This window comes from Schistocerca cancellata, chromosome 8 (genome assembly GCF_023864275.1).
Source record: "Schistocerca cancellata isolate TAMUIC-IGC-003103 chromosome 8, iqSchCanc2.1, whole genome shotgun sequence".
Classification (NCBI taxonomy): Eukaryota; Metazoa; Arthropoda; class Insecta; order Orthoptera; family Acrididae; genus Schistocerca; species Schistocerca cancellata.
Genome location: NC_064633.1, coordinates 547,885,654 through 547,901,146, shown reverse-complemented (window position 1 = coordinate 547,901,146; position 15,493 = coordinate 547,885,654). Strand labels below are relative to the sequence as shown.

Sequence of the window (15,493 nt, the reverse complement as noted above, 5' to 3'; positions counted from 1 at the left end):
ATAAGAAAAGTTCATATGCTGGCTGCAAATTATAAATCAAACATTCTGTTTAATCTATGAAATTCGCCTAAATTTTGATGAGTGTATTATGAGTACTACGTGTTGTTGCATTCAGAATTTCTAACTACTTTAAGTCGTGTGTTTATGTTTTCTTCAATTATTGTCACAAGCTTTTTGCAAAACAAGTAAGTTCTGTAGAAATTATTCAGCTTCTTTGGTATTTGTGGCTTATTTATGGGTAAGATATAGGTTTTTGATTGATTTGAGTAACTGAGAAGAAAGCAAGTGACATGGTCCATATATTACATGAATTATATTTGCAGCCAACAGTTGAAAAGTGAATGTACCTTGCGCTTGGCTTGCTTTTCTTTCAACCTCTTGAGTTCTTCTTCTTCTTTGGCTCGCTGTTTGCGCCATTCTGTGATGTATTCTTTCAACTGTTCATCAAGATCGGATTTCTTCTGCTCTTGCCTCTGAAAAATTAATCATACAATTTCATATACATTAGCTCTATTTTTGGTTTAATCTAACAAAATTGGTTGGCAGTTTAATTAAAAAACTCACCTTAATAAATTCTGGGTCACCAGCAGGAGCAGTTTCTCCCCTATTCCAAAGAAATAGAAAATAAATTACAATTAGATACAAAGTGATGTTTATTTATAATGCTGATAAATTTCATGTTTAGCATACTTACATAGAGAAGTGATGTTACAACTTATCATTTGATTTACCTTTACAGAAACATTTAAAAAAATGTGTTCAACTTGATGTTTTTGTTTCATATCAGTACTATTTCAATTTATTTATAAATCACTTAAAACGTTTGGATTATAAATTTATTGTCTGCCAAAATGTAGGGAGCTATGTAAACTGTTTTCAGTGCAATGGCTGACTCCAAGTAAAATATCTTTTGTCCATAAATAGGAACAAAATTAGTGAAAAAGCAACTGTCCTGTTCAGTGAGTTTGCAGAGCTGTACTGCAAGCAGGAGTATGGTTGATAATAAGAGACATCTACAAACTTGAGTATTTCATCTTCATAGTGCAATGCAGTCTGGTCTTAGCTGAGCTGCTATTAAATGGGTTGCACGGCTTTCTTATCATAGACAGCTCTTTAACAGGTTAGAGTAAAAGATCTTTGTCAGAGGAATATGATGTCCCATTGTGAGAATGTATATGCAGACAGCATTGTTTATCTCATTACACTGAGACTGAGCACATGTCCACACACTTTTGTGTATGCAGTATAGCAGCAAGTTGAAAAGCCATTGTTCGGTACTGAGGTGGCATTAATATTAATAAAATCTCATTTTCGGTATTTTAATGCATTTTTAAGTCCACTGTAAACAGTATCTGTGGAATAATTTTGCTTCTACAGCTTTTAAAAGTAGCTGTTTTCACTCAAATGGATGAACTGGAATACTGTGCTAAAATTCTTTGCTTGGAATTATTTGTCACAAAGGGAAATTTCTCTAAATTCACAAAATGTTTATAAACATCTACTCCTTCATTATCAATAGTTAAGAAATGAGCATCAGAATTCAAATGCAGCTGTACTTTTCTTGAAGATAATCCACCTGAAAGATCTCCAAAAACTGCAACCACAGTGAAGATATTGAGAAAATGCACAGTATGGTACTGGATGATCACTGATAAAAAGTGTGTGAAATAGATGATACTATAGACAAATATAAAGAAAGATTTGTAAATGAAGAATTTATTGCGAGAATACTTTGTGCAAATAGGTGCCATGACAGTTGAATGCTGATGAGTGTATGCAAAGTGAATGGTTCAGAGCATTTGGAAAAAAAAAGGTATTTTAAGCGAGAGGTGTTTACAAACTACATTCATGAAATGAATCAGCAGTAAAAGAAGTAGGTGGAGGCTGGTTGTCCTGCACCAATAAAGACAAACTCTTTTTCATCTGACAGACAAAAGGTCCTTGTTTTCTGTGATATAAAAGGATTACATCCTACAGACTATGCTGCAAAGTATAAAACAGTGCTGTTGCGTATTATGGAAGTCTTTTAGACTGGGAATGACATGTAATTATGAAACAGCAATATTATATATAGGGCTTTCATTTTAACTGAAGACATTGAAGTATATTGAAAAGTACACATTGGATCAAAAAAAGTTATGATTCCAAGTTGCTTATCTTGGAGGGGAAAGTCCAGCAATAACACACTTGACCTGCCACCCCACCCCATGCATGGCTGCGGAGGGCAACTTTGAAATCTTCAATGGGAACCCCCATTTTTTATTTCAGATTACAGTTCTACAGCAAAATCTACATACATTTTGTCGGAAACCTTTTTATTTTATTTTATTTTTTATTTTGCCACAGATGGCACTGTAATTGGAGGAATGGAAATGGGTACACACTTGTAATTTATGACTTGCTATTCGGTGGCCCTCGAATATTGTATAACACCTGGTACCACACCTCCATTGCGCAAGGGTAGGACAGGCCAGTATTTCATAACTTCCTGATGGAAACCCCATTTGCTACATCGTATTCCTTCAACATATTGAACAGCAGATTACTCGATGCGCCGTTGTGGCGGTGTAGTGGTCTGTGATGTATCATAACAGGCAGCACACTACGACTGGAGCTCATGTATCGTGCAGATGTAAAACAGATAGAGGCTCTAAATATTATAATACTTGCACTGTTTTTATTGCCTGCTTGCCTACCTATCATTTGGAGAATAGATGTGCAAGTGGACCCTGCATGTTGCAACCACATAATAAAAAATTAAACTGATCCTGATTTACGGAGACTATAGGAGAAATGTTGAGGCTGCTGTTGCCTTGTATGCCAAGCATTTTCCAGAGAAAGCTCGTTCTCATTCGTTATTTTACAAGGTTGTGAACATCTTTATATCTGATGCCAGCATACAGACCGGCAGAAGGAAACAAAGCAAGGTGTTACAGGAGAAGCTAGTGAAATAGCTGTGCTAGCAGCAGTGCACCACAACCTATGGATAAGTGCCCGGTGATTATACTGTGATTCTGGTATGTCCATAGGTAGTAATGTCACAGTACTGCATCATCATATGTATCATCCATACCACATGTCACTGCATCAAGAACTTCACGGTGCCGATATCCATAACTGGTTAGTGTTTTGTGAATGGGCACCTCAACAAATGCTAATGACCCTGACATTCTTTGCCTAGGTACTATTTTCTGATGTGTCTGCATTCATAAACCGTGGTAGTGTTAACTGGCGAAACATGCATTACTGGAGTGTAGACAGTCTGCACTGGTTATGACAAGTCAACCGTCAGTGTCCTTGGTCAGTTAACGTATGGTGTGGCATCGTAGGGAACAAACTCATTGGTCTGCATTTTATCAATGGAATGTACAATGGATGCAAATATCAAACGTTTTTGGAACAGGAACTACCAGTACTATTGCAGGATGTTACCCTGGATGTTCGACAGTGTATGTAGTTTTAGCATGACGGTTACCCAGCATATTTCACAATTGAAGAATGGAAGGTATTAGACCGTGTTTGCACCAGTTGGTGGACTGGCAGAAGTGGCCCTATTAATAGGCACGCTAGGCTGCCAGATTTGACGTAACCGGGTTTCTTTCTATGTGGATTTAAAGGATAAGGTGTACCAATAAGTGCCAACATTCCAGGAAGACATGACCGACTGCATCAGAAATGCTGGTGCTGGCAGTCCCACAGATATGCTTCTGTCCTTTGCATAGTCATTTGAAAAGTGGATCACTAAGTGTATTGAAGTTGGTGCCACTGTGCTCAAACACTTATTTTAATTTGAAAAGTACAGTAGTGATCGCCACGAGCCACATCAACAGTGGCACGTCGAGTAGTACCCTGTTCGATATGTCGAAGGAATACAACGTTGCAAATGGGGGTTTCCAACTAGATGTTATGAAATACTGGCCTTTCCTACTCTTGCAGCTTGGAAATGGGGTTCCACATGCCATTGGATGTTCAAGGGCCATTGAGAAGTGTGTTGTGCCCATTTCTATTCCTCAGATTACAAAGTGTGATGAAGAAGATGCCTCAGACACAGTGTATGTAGATTTTGTCATAGAACCATTATCTGCAATAAAAAATGGGGGTCCCCATTGAAGAGTTCCAAAGTTGCCCCAACCACTCATTCATGGGATGGGGTGGGAGATTGAGAGTGGTATCATTGGATGTCCCCTGACGAGAAAAGTAGATTGCATTTATAACCTTTTTTGATCTGATGTGTAGTTTTTAAGATATTTCAATATCTTCAGCTAAAATGAACACCTTGTATGTTTACTGTGCACAAGGCTAAACAGAACTGAATCAAAGCTCACACATCCCAACAGATTTTGGGCACAGGATAGTGACATTTTTTTGAGAATGAAAATGTATTTGTAAGTTGAGAAGTGCAGATTTAACAAGTTCATTAGACCAATGAATATGGTATGTAGACTGCTGCACACTGAGGTTGAATGGAAATGTTGTTACATAAAAATTATAATGCATGGAGAATACAAATCAAAGCATTTCTCAGATAAAAAAATGACTGATAATGGGGAATTGTATTAGGATATATACAGCTGAAGTGAATGATGAACAGACTATTTTACATCAAACCATCTGAGCCAAAAGAAGTCAAGTCATGCACCACATCATCAAATATTGTTCAAATTAGGATCTGTCAATACATCCAAAGAACGTTCTTGCAAAGCAACAATGCTTAAAGTCTCACGTTTCACAAAACAGAAGTTGGAAATGACATGATATAGCATCTTTTGAATTCTTTGATTCTGTGGACATGTTACAAGCAATGGATGTTGATAATGCTTTCAGTCTTCCAGACAGTCATGATAATCTAAGGTGTGCCATTGAGTCTTTTGGCAATTTGCTGAATATTGGGGCACTAAAAGTAAAAATTCTAGGAGAACACTACACAAGGATTCAGAAAGGAATAGAAAATGTAGTGACACAATGTTTGTTAAAAAAGAAGTGTTTGTGAACAGGTCAAAAGTTGCCGTGAAAATCAGAGCAAAAATCAGACAAATCAGAGCAAAAATCAAACCGAAAATTGAAAAACCATACAAGTGTAACTTTTGTTATAAAAACACACATATGGTGGGGCGAGCTCTCTATCAAGAATAAACTGAATGAATGAGCCATGAAGGAAGTCAACAAAGCTTATTGTTGTTTTTCCATGAATGAACTATGTTCTAAGGTTGTGACTTGAACGCCCTGTGATGCACAGAAAGTAGCTACATATCTCACATGTGTTATGTAATGTTTGTTCTCATACGTGACAGAAACTCAAGTACAGTTGATCTCCCAAAACACACAATATGTCTTGAAGCAAAGATTGTGTCCACTCCTTTCACCAAATGAGGTGCAGATTCCAATTTCTGCAATTAATACATCCTGTTGTCTGTGGACCAAGGAGAAAAACATCTCTAGATGGAGCAAGATTTTTTGGCGACTTTCATAGACAAAAACAGCAGTCGGAGTCGAGTGTATTTTCTTCATCATAAGGTAGAGGTTTCTGATAAATCTATTGAATTAAAAGCTTGGCAGAAAATCAGACTGGACATAAGATTACGCCTTTTCAATCAAACAACAATAAGGAATACTATTGTGAGAGAATGTTCTCCACCCTCAGGATGGCAGGTATATGGTGATGTCTAATGGCTTCATAGACACAACAACAAAATAGTGTCACTGAATAAAAGAATCATCCCTTGCTCGAAGTGGCTCACTCCATGTTGACTGAATCAAAATTACCACCATATTTAGGGGTGAAGCCATCAATATAGCAAAACTACAATCAAAAATCCACAATCTCCATAATAAATGGGAAAACTGAAGATTTTGAAGTACTTGGTGTTGGAATTGGGATCATTTGAACATGGTATGTTGACATAAAGGGTCCCACACCCAACAAAAAGTGAAATTTTGATACAGAAGACACAGTCTTTGACAAGAAAATATGTTTCATCTTGCCACCATACATGGCTTTATACAAGCCAAAAGTCATCAGGTTTCACAAAAATGCTGGCTTTATTACAGCTCTGTATATTTACTGGCATTGTATGAAGAAGGCAGTGGTACTCTGCTTGTCAGTAGGAACAGTATTTCACTTTACTCTCTGCATAGTGCAACAGCAAAAAGTTTCCATACATCTTGGCATAATGGTACTCAAATACAGATAAAAACACACAGTAGACATGGCAACAGAATGCATTTGTGTTTTTTACAAAACAAGTAACAGAAAACTGAGAAGAAAACCACATCATCATTAACTTTATTAATTAATTTGTGCAGTGTTAATTAATAAACAGCATAAATTTAAAAACTAAAGTAAGTCTTAACACTGTCACATGCTCAGCACTTCAAAAAATATATTTACAAAAAGTGACATTGCACCATATGTTAATTGATGGTACAAAAGGGAGAACATTAGGGCTCTATGAAAGAAAACTTCATTCTTGTGATGTTCAGTTGACAGAACTGGTTGGTATTTTTTATGCTGAAGAAATTCATCTGCTCATTAATCAAGTTGTGTCTATAGGAATGTGTCTCTAGCAAGACAGCACACAGTGTGTGTAAGCTACACAATATATCTTCTTTGGTGTAAGTCCCCAAAAAAATTACAATATTTGGGTGTTGCTGGCTTGTGTAACCTATGTTTCTGTTGTGAACATATTGCAGACATAAATATGAATATTATATTTTAGTTTCCTTTGTCATTTTTTCATACACCCATAGTGAAAACAATATTAGTAGGTTGCAATAACATGTTTAATGATATTTTTTATTGGCAGAAGAATATCACATATACAGTGTTTTGTTTTTGAACTTGACATTTTTTTAAACTGTGCAAATGACAGGAAAAGAAAACTTTCCCGTATATGCTGAAGAGAGCAGGTAATTGTTCAGGCACTTTTTTATTTAACTGGAAATGGAAGTTGAGAAACATCCTGACAAATACAACCATCTGTTGGACTGGAACTCAAAAGTTTCATAACAGAGAACACTCAGCAGAATGAGAGATTAAAATTGGGAACATGCTGTGTTGCTCCTAACCATTCCCCATGAAGTCCTTTCTCTCACTGATAGTCCAGTATGAGCTTTTGAAAGTTGGAGAGAAATATAAGCAAAATTGAGGCTGCGAGTTGTGGCTGGATAGCTCTTCAGTAGGCATGTAATTAGTGAAAAGCAAGGATCCTGGTTTGATTCTAAATCCAGTACACAGTTTTAATCTGCCAGAAAGATTCAAAACAGCTTAATTCCATTATGGGATAAAATATTATTCTGAAAGGGAAATGAGCCACATAACATTGTGTCAGTATTGTCAATGTTAATTGCTTATCTAGATGGGAGCCTGTCAATCTGCAACTAATGTTATTGCATACATCATTTTCTGCTCACATTTACCATTAGCTGATTTTTGATTTTGTAATAAAGAATTTGTCTGCAAAAATAAGTCACCATTAACGAGAAACTTGATCTTATGAAGTTTTCTTTCTCATGTATTCATCATACAAAAACTGAGGGTGAATGAGAACTATAATTCACGTGTAGCTAACTCATTGCAAACATAAAAACACAAATCATAAAAATCTTTCACAAACCAGACATAAAGCACTTGAAAGGTACAGACAGATTCATGACAAAACCAGACCATCAATTCCAAGCATACATTTAGCTATCAGACGCACATATATTAGCATTTTACCAACACCAAACACATAAACATATGTACAATAATGCGATAACAAACAAAGCTTATTTTGACAGTGTACGTTCCTTTAATTGTACAATGACTTGGGGTAAACATAGAAAATAAAACAGGAGAGAAACTATGCTTCCATAATGATTGTAGGATAAGTGTGAGCCTGACAACTTGTTCTTCTGTTTTTAGAATACGTTTTAATGCTATGTGATACTAAAGTAGAAACATCGATACTAATGACCATGTCATTGGTGAGTATAAACAGTGTACAATAAAATGGAAATGTGTGGTTAACAGAACTCTATTATACAGTAAACATGTACAGACTAGCAGTGTTTTTGTTGCCTGTTTCAAATGGATTTCAATTACCTGTGTTTCTCAGTACCCCATTTTGTTATTTGGGCACAATACGTACAGTCTGTATTTGTAATTTTTTGACAGTTCCTATCTCCACCGCATGTGCAATGCTGTTAAGATATTTTATTGCTGTGTCTTGAATTTTCTGGAGTGGAACAGGCCCTCAGAGTTTTATACTCAATTTAAGGTCTGTTTGTAGTATATATTAATAGTATCACATTCATGTACCCTTAAATTTGAAGATGAGTTAGCAGCAAACATCATGTTAGAGCTTGTGGTAATAGTAAATTTCATATTATCAGTAGATGTAGATTTCAGCAGTTTTTAATTGAGCTAGCATATTGCAGTGCTCTGCAGCAAGCTGTGTGAAAGAATGACATTAGCATGTATTTCATGCATATTGGACAATAACTGCAAATTTTCTGAAAGACAAAGGATTGACATTTGATCAATTCAGGACACACCTTCAGATCAAGCACACATGTCCTTTTAATTTTCTGAGCATTTTTTAATATTTCTGTCTGTATTGCTGTCTTGAAAAATGTGAAAGTTAGTACATAAATGTCCTGTTTTCTATAATCAAACAGTGGAAAATACAGGATGGAATGTAACAATATTATGAAAAGGACAGTTGCTACTCACCATATGGCAGAGATGCTAAGTCTCAGATAGGCATAACAAAAAGACTGTCAAAAAGTGAGCTTTTGGCCAACAAGGCCTTCATCATAAATAGACAATGTACACACTCACACATGCGTGCACACACACACACACACACACACACACACACACACACACACACATACACACATGCCATTGCAACTCACACACACATGACCACAGTCTCTGGCCGCAGCAACCAGAGACATTGGTCAGGTGTGTGTGAGCTGCATTTATGTGAGTGTGTTTGTGCATATGTCATGTATTTCTGACGAAGGCCTTGTTGGCCAAAAGCTCACTTTCAGACAGTCTTTTTGTTTTGCCTGTCTGCGATGCAGCACATCTGCTATGTTGAGTAGCAACTATCCTTTTTTTAATACTGTTACATCATGTTCTTTATATAAGTAACAGATATGTACTTTTCATTTGCACAGTTTGTGCTCAGTGTGGCAGCCTATTGTCAAATTGACTGGAAACAATCAGTCACAGAATATGATAAAAACATTATAAGACAGTGTGCTACAAGTCCATATTGTGATCTGAAGAGCAACAGTATTGCAAAGGAAGCACATTTATATGTAAATTCTGCTTTTCATTCTTTCTGTTTTGTTAGTGAATTTCTATGTGATGTGTTTGCAACTACTTACATCACAGATTCATTGGTTGTCACTGAAAGATGTAGTTCACACTTACACATTTATAGCATGGCTTGTAAATTATATAATACACCAAAAGAATATGCTTGAGAGTGAAGTTATTATTTTTCAAATATCAAGTTTCCTAACAGAGCAAAAAGCAGAATTTATGTTAAGAAGCATGCCACTGACTGACATATAATGCTGCTGGCCAAACTTACACAATGCTCTTTCTGGGCCTAAAAAGAAAAAAAGTATCAGGTAGTAAAACTGTTAATTTATATGATACTGTGTTAGCATACAAGTACTCAACTAATTCTGCATTAAAATATTGGCTTTTAAATTCTACTTATAGAGGGTAATCTAAAACTGTATTCAAAGATGAACTCTTGTTTTATAACATTGTAACAAGTGACAGAATACATTGACATAATAAAATATCATCTGACCTTATGCTGCATATAGTTGTGAAATGTGGATACCATTTTTCATTTTCATCAGGTATCAAATATAAAATTTCCTAAAAATGTCAGAACTATTCATTGCACATATGTTATTCTACATTGTAGTCACAGTACGTCCAATATGAATCAGAAGAAAGTGAGAAGATATTTTGTAATTAATTAGCCTTATATTAGTCATTTAGTAATATTTTCATTACATAATGAGATGATGTATTCCATTTTTGAGTTGGACTGCGTGATGAAAATAAACATAAATTGTTTTAGAAACAAGAGCTCACTTTCAACAGTATGAAGTATATGACTAATAGCTAAAGCACTGTAGAATCTGAGGATACAGTGATGTTTTACTTTACCCAGGACATCTGCTGTTACCATGCATAATTTCATGCTAGAGGGCCTGAAAGGCAGTTTAGAGAGCTACAGTAAAAGGACTATTTCATCTGCATGTTATAATAAGCAGTAAAAGCGAACAGCTAGGAAGCAAAGCTACCCATTTTATCTAATATATATAAAAGCAGAACCTATAGTGATAAAACTTAAGGTTTATAACCATAACCTGTTTGAGGAATATGTCTCAGCCTTTTCAGACACTTTTCGTTTGAAACAAAATACTTTTATGAAAAAAAATCTAATTACTCCTAACACTGGAATTTCATATCTTTGTTTAAATTTAATTTCTGGGGAATTCAATTCCTTCACATATTATTTTGATTTACCACTCATTTGAAGAGATGATTGTCATCTTTTTGTGAAACCTAGAAATGCCACATGTCATTTAATTCCCTATATATTAGAATTCCAAACTTGTTTAAATTATATCACTATACTTTGAGGAGGAGCTGCATATAAGGTTAAATATAACTTGACAGAAGGCCTATGATGCTTCAATTGGGCTGTTTGTTTAATTATAAAACAACTTTAGCAAACTTTCTGTTTACATAATGCAGAGTTAAAACTGGAATACATTTGTTGAATAGGTGGAATAGGACTGATTAATTTGCAGTGTCTATCATATAGAACGTGTCTGTGTTTTTAATTCTTAAGCTCAAAAACATAAATCTTAGTTTTTTTCTGTTTTAATACATCATGAAGAAACTAGTTTAAGTCCTTTAAATTGGTGCTAAGATACTATATTGATTAATAGCATAGCCAACATTACAAGCATAAAGAACCTAACTCTTTTCTAATATATATTGTTCTCAATCATGATGCATCATTTAGTTTATTTATAAATGGAGCAAAGTACTTAAAAAATCTTTTTCCACCATTGGTGTCTAAGTATGATACAGGCTGAGTTCCATAGTTCAGGGGCATTTATAGCAATTGTTAAAGAGCTCCAATGAAACTATTTTTTTGGTCTTTGTTGTAGAGTAGATGACAATGAATTAAACTATTTTTTTTTAACCTTCACATTATCAGTTTTTATGAGTGACATTTTACCAGTAACATAAAAAAAAGAATTGAAGTTTTACTGCCATACTAACATTTAGATCATTACCCATTGTCTGTAAGTGTTATCAAATGCAGTATTTCATAATGTTCATTTGGTGCTTAAGTTTGTACCAGATTATGACCAAGAAATATTTCCAATACAAATAGATATTTACTTGAATGATGTGGGTGTTATATAATGTAATCTAAAGGATAGTATTGTGTCCTGATTCTGGGCACATCAGGAGAAGACACAAATTAAATGGGCATTTGACAGACAACACAAATTGTATAAGACATCAATATACACTTTACACATTAAAGTTTCTAAATGAACAAGGACAGTGACAAGGACGTCGCACAACTGCCAGACAGTCATGTTCACAATAAAAAGAAAAACAACACATTTGAAAAATGATACCATCATTGGAAAAAGACAGGAAAATGATGATAGACAAAGTTTTCTTTTAAATTTTTTGAAGTACTTTTGTATTAAAGTCCAATTAGTAAAAGAAAACCATATGGGCATTATTTTGCAAATAGCAAAAATGAAAATTAAAAATGATATCTATGGCATTCATAAGTAAATCAAGTAATTAAAATATGGAAAATACAGTTAAATGCTTCTGAAGCATGTGAAATCTACACAACGCAAACATAAACGACACTACTGTTTGTCTGTATGTAAAGAAATACCTAATTGTTTATTAAAAAGAAAGCCAGTGCATATAAAAAGCATTATCAGGGACATAGTCATTTCATCACAATGTTATTCCTTTTACAAGGTTTTGAAGAAAAACTGAAATTTGTTTTAATGATCTATTCAGAGTTCTGCAGTTGATGTAAGCTTTTTTTCTGTGTAGTTCATTTATTAATCACTGGATGTCTTTGTTGTTCCAGTAATACATTTTTATTCAAGCCCACCTGAATTGATTGCAGTTGCCTTAGACAAAATTCACGGAATCCAATAGTAGATTTATAAATATCTAAAGATAATGTTTTTCCACTGAAACCAATAGGAATTATTAACCACAAGCTTGAATCAGTCCCTCATACAAAAATAATAAGTATACTTTTTTCTGTTATGGTTGTTAAGTCAGTTATAAAAGTTTTGTGATGAAATGACTGTTTAGTGAAAATGAATATTGCTCATATTGTATCAGCGACTTCTGGCAGGTGTAGTGCGACTGGTGCACAATCCACTTACTCTTTCTTTGCTTCTTGTGGCTGTCTTTGATAAGGGTGACATCATATCGTAGAAGATAAAAAGGAAAACAAAAATGTTTAAAGTAAATTAACTTGGTTAAATCTTAGTAATATTCTTCACTGAGAAAACATTTGAAAGTTTAATTACAGCATCTCGGAACAAGACCCATGGATTAAAATGAACACTATAATATTTAAAGTATGAAATAAATTTGGCAGAAAGTAGTATTAAAATGCCAATGTGTATTTCTAAAAATATACATAATACATTTTATGTTTGTCATACATTTAAAAAACATACCTTTAATTTAATTTGTATAGTTCGTTAGTTCCTCTGTGATTGTCATTTCTGAGATGCTGTCATTTTCTTGTACATATAACTTAGTAGAGAATCAATTTTTCAAAACAGTATTAAATGTACACCACATCACCAATAAATTTAATTTGTTATTGTAATGCTATTTCATTTACTGAATACAGTTGTATTATCACAAATGCAGCAGGGCACAACTAAAAAGTGTCTATTCATACCTAATTGGAAAGCATTTTTTGTGTCACTTAGTTTATGAACATTAGATAAAAGTGAGATTTTCATTGATAATACCTTGTCCATATTCCAAAAAAATAAAATGTGATGGAATGAATGTATCTCTGACCCACAAAAATGACAGCTTAGAATCACTATGAACATTACTGTAATTTTTTTTAGTATTAAAATATTTTTCCCTCCACAGGAGAGGTCTTTCCTGAGCTGTTAGCTTAATCACATTTCTGTCTGTGTGCTGTGGCACTGGAGAATTTTTTCTTTCTGACTATCTGTTTTGCCTTTCACTGGTACTGAAAAACAGTATACTTGCTTTGTGTTTACAGGCTTTATCACTCTGACCTTCCCTGAGGGCTTTTGTATGTCAGAAAGTTTATTTTTTCATCATTCTTATCTTCACTGATTTCTTTTAAAGATTTCACTGTATTGTGAAACAGTTTCTGCTTGAAAATCTTAAGCAGATTTAATACTCCACAATGATTTCACAAAAAATAAATGTTGAATAACTGCTATCATTGTGGCATTGAACAAAGATGCAGAACTATTGAAAGTAAGATAAATATATGGATTCATTGGCAATTGATAAGATGAAATATAAATGGTAAATAACATAATAGGGTTCTTGTGATTGTTGTTATGTATAGTCACGTACCATCTGGTATGCTATGATGATGATTGTAAGCCATAAACACATAAGAGCCAATATGGTTATAGACTGTCATAAATGTAGGCTGTGTACAGATGGAAAATCCATATTGTACTTGTTTATTCAGTGCAAGGTTCATAATGATGTACCTTTTGCAATTCATGTGTGATTAAAATTCTGTATTTCTATGATTATTGTTCTAGAGAGAGAAAAAATGTTTCTCATACTTGTTGCTACATTGTGCTAATTTATTGTTAATTCAGTCAGAAGTTGTTTCAGTTGCCATTCTTTGTCACTGCCCGTGGTCCGCTATCATGGGGATATGATAGAAGACAGACGTAGTTGTTCATTGCATCAGTTGAAATAGACTCAAAAAATATTTTTATGTTATAATATATGAATCCATATGCTGCATAAACACTGATAAGCCAAAACATTATGATCACAGCCCACCCTGAAGTTGTATGTTGCCTGGTGCTGTTGAGGGAACATGACATGGTAAGGGAAGCATATAAGTGGATCAAAGACGGGTGGGGAATCGTTCTAGCATGACACCGGCCACAAATGGGAAATCTACTGACATAAGCGACTTTGACAGAGGTGATATTATTCTTACCCAGATCCTGTAAGCAAGTATCTTGAAAATGGCATAGATGGTTGAGCCTACACATGCTACTGTAATGAGGGTCTGTGGAAAGTGGAAGAATGACAGTGAAACTGCCACTGGGCAATAAGTGGTTGGACGTTCACAACTCTTCATAGAACATGAGATTTGGAGGCTTCCCTGCTCTGTAAAGCAGGATTTGAGCCAGTCTGTGGCATTCCTGCTGAAAGGGCACTTTCTGGTGCATGTGTAAGTGTTTTGGAGCACACTGTTCATTGTACGTTGTTGCACATGTGCTACGCAGCAGGCAGCCACTATGTGTTCACGTGTTGGCCCAATGACATTGCATATGATTGCAGTGGCCACAGGATAATTGAGATTGGACTATGAATCAATGGAAAAATATCACCTCGTCAGATGAATCACGGTTTTGCTACACCCAGTTGATGGTCATCTCCACAAATACCATCATCCACATGAACGGCAGTTCAAAATGTGCACTGCGCCAAGGATGCAGGCTGGTGGGAGCAGTATTGTGCTATGGGAGACATTCTGCTGCACTTACATGGGCCCGGTCATAGTAATCGAAGACACACTGACAGCTACGACCACCTGCACCCCTTCATGCTTGATGTCTTTCCCACTGGCGATATCTTCTTCCAGCAGGACAGTTGCCCATGTCTCAAAAGCCAGAACTATGCTACAGTGGCTTGAGGAGCATGGTAGTATACTCTTGTTGATGTCTTGGCCATGAAATTCTCCTGATGTGAATTCAATGGAACCCATTTGGGTCTCTATCAGGCACCATCATCGCGGTCACAAATTAGTAGGAAATTACATTAGTTGTGCATGGTCATCTGGTGTGACACACCTTGATGTATTGCGTTCTGAAGATGGACCAACAAGTTATTAAGCACATGATCATAATGCTTAGGCTTGTCAGAATATGTGACATTGATTTCAAATCTACATAGAAGTGCATTACAGGAGAGCATTAGCAACATAGATATGTGTAATAACGATAACCAATGAAATTATGTTCAATAACTATTGTTTGTGGGGAGATTCTCACAAAAACTGAGTAGGCTTTCTTCAAGCACATGCAATTTTATATCATCTTATCTGCCTTGTTTCACAACAAAATTCAAAGCACATCAACGTTAATATTCACTTGTCATCTTGAAGTTCTCTCTCTGCTCTGGCATGCAGTGTTTATTACATAGCACTCTTCA

At 35.2% G+C, this 15,493-nt stretch overlaps 1 protein-coding gene across 4 annotated transcripts in view; it reads right to left on the bottom strand.

Moving 5' to 3' along the window:
* Nucleotides 1-12,557, bottom strand: part of LOC126095173 (troponin T) — a 43,958-nt gene extending 31,401 nt beyond the window's left edge. For 2 of the 4 annotated variants that reach the window (XM_049909902.1, XM_049909905.1), the window contains exons 1-3: nucleotides 12,469-12,557; nucleotides 565-604; nucleotides 348-473 (exon numbers count right to left, since the gene is read on the bottom strand). The gene's annotated coding sequence lies outside the window, so the exon portion shown is untranslated. Of the gene's footprint in view, nucleotides 1-347; nucleotides 474-564; nucleotides 605-9,587; nucleotides 9,699-12,468 lie in introns of those variants that run through there. The other 2 variants (XM_049909904.1, XM_049909906.1) reach the window with 2 other exon arrangements.
* Between the last annotated feature and the right edge of the window lie 2,936 nt (nucleotides 12,558-15,493).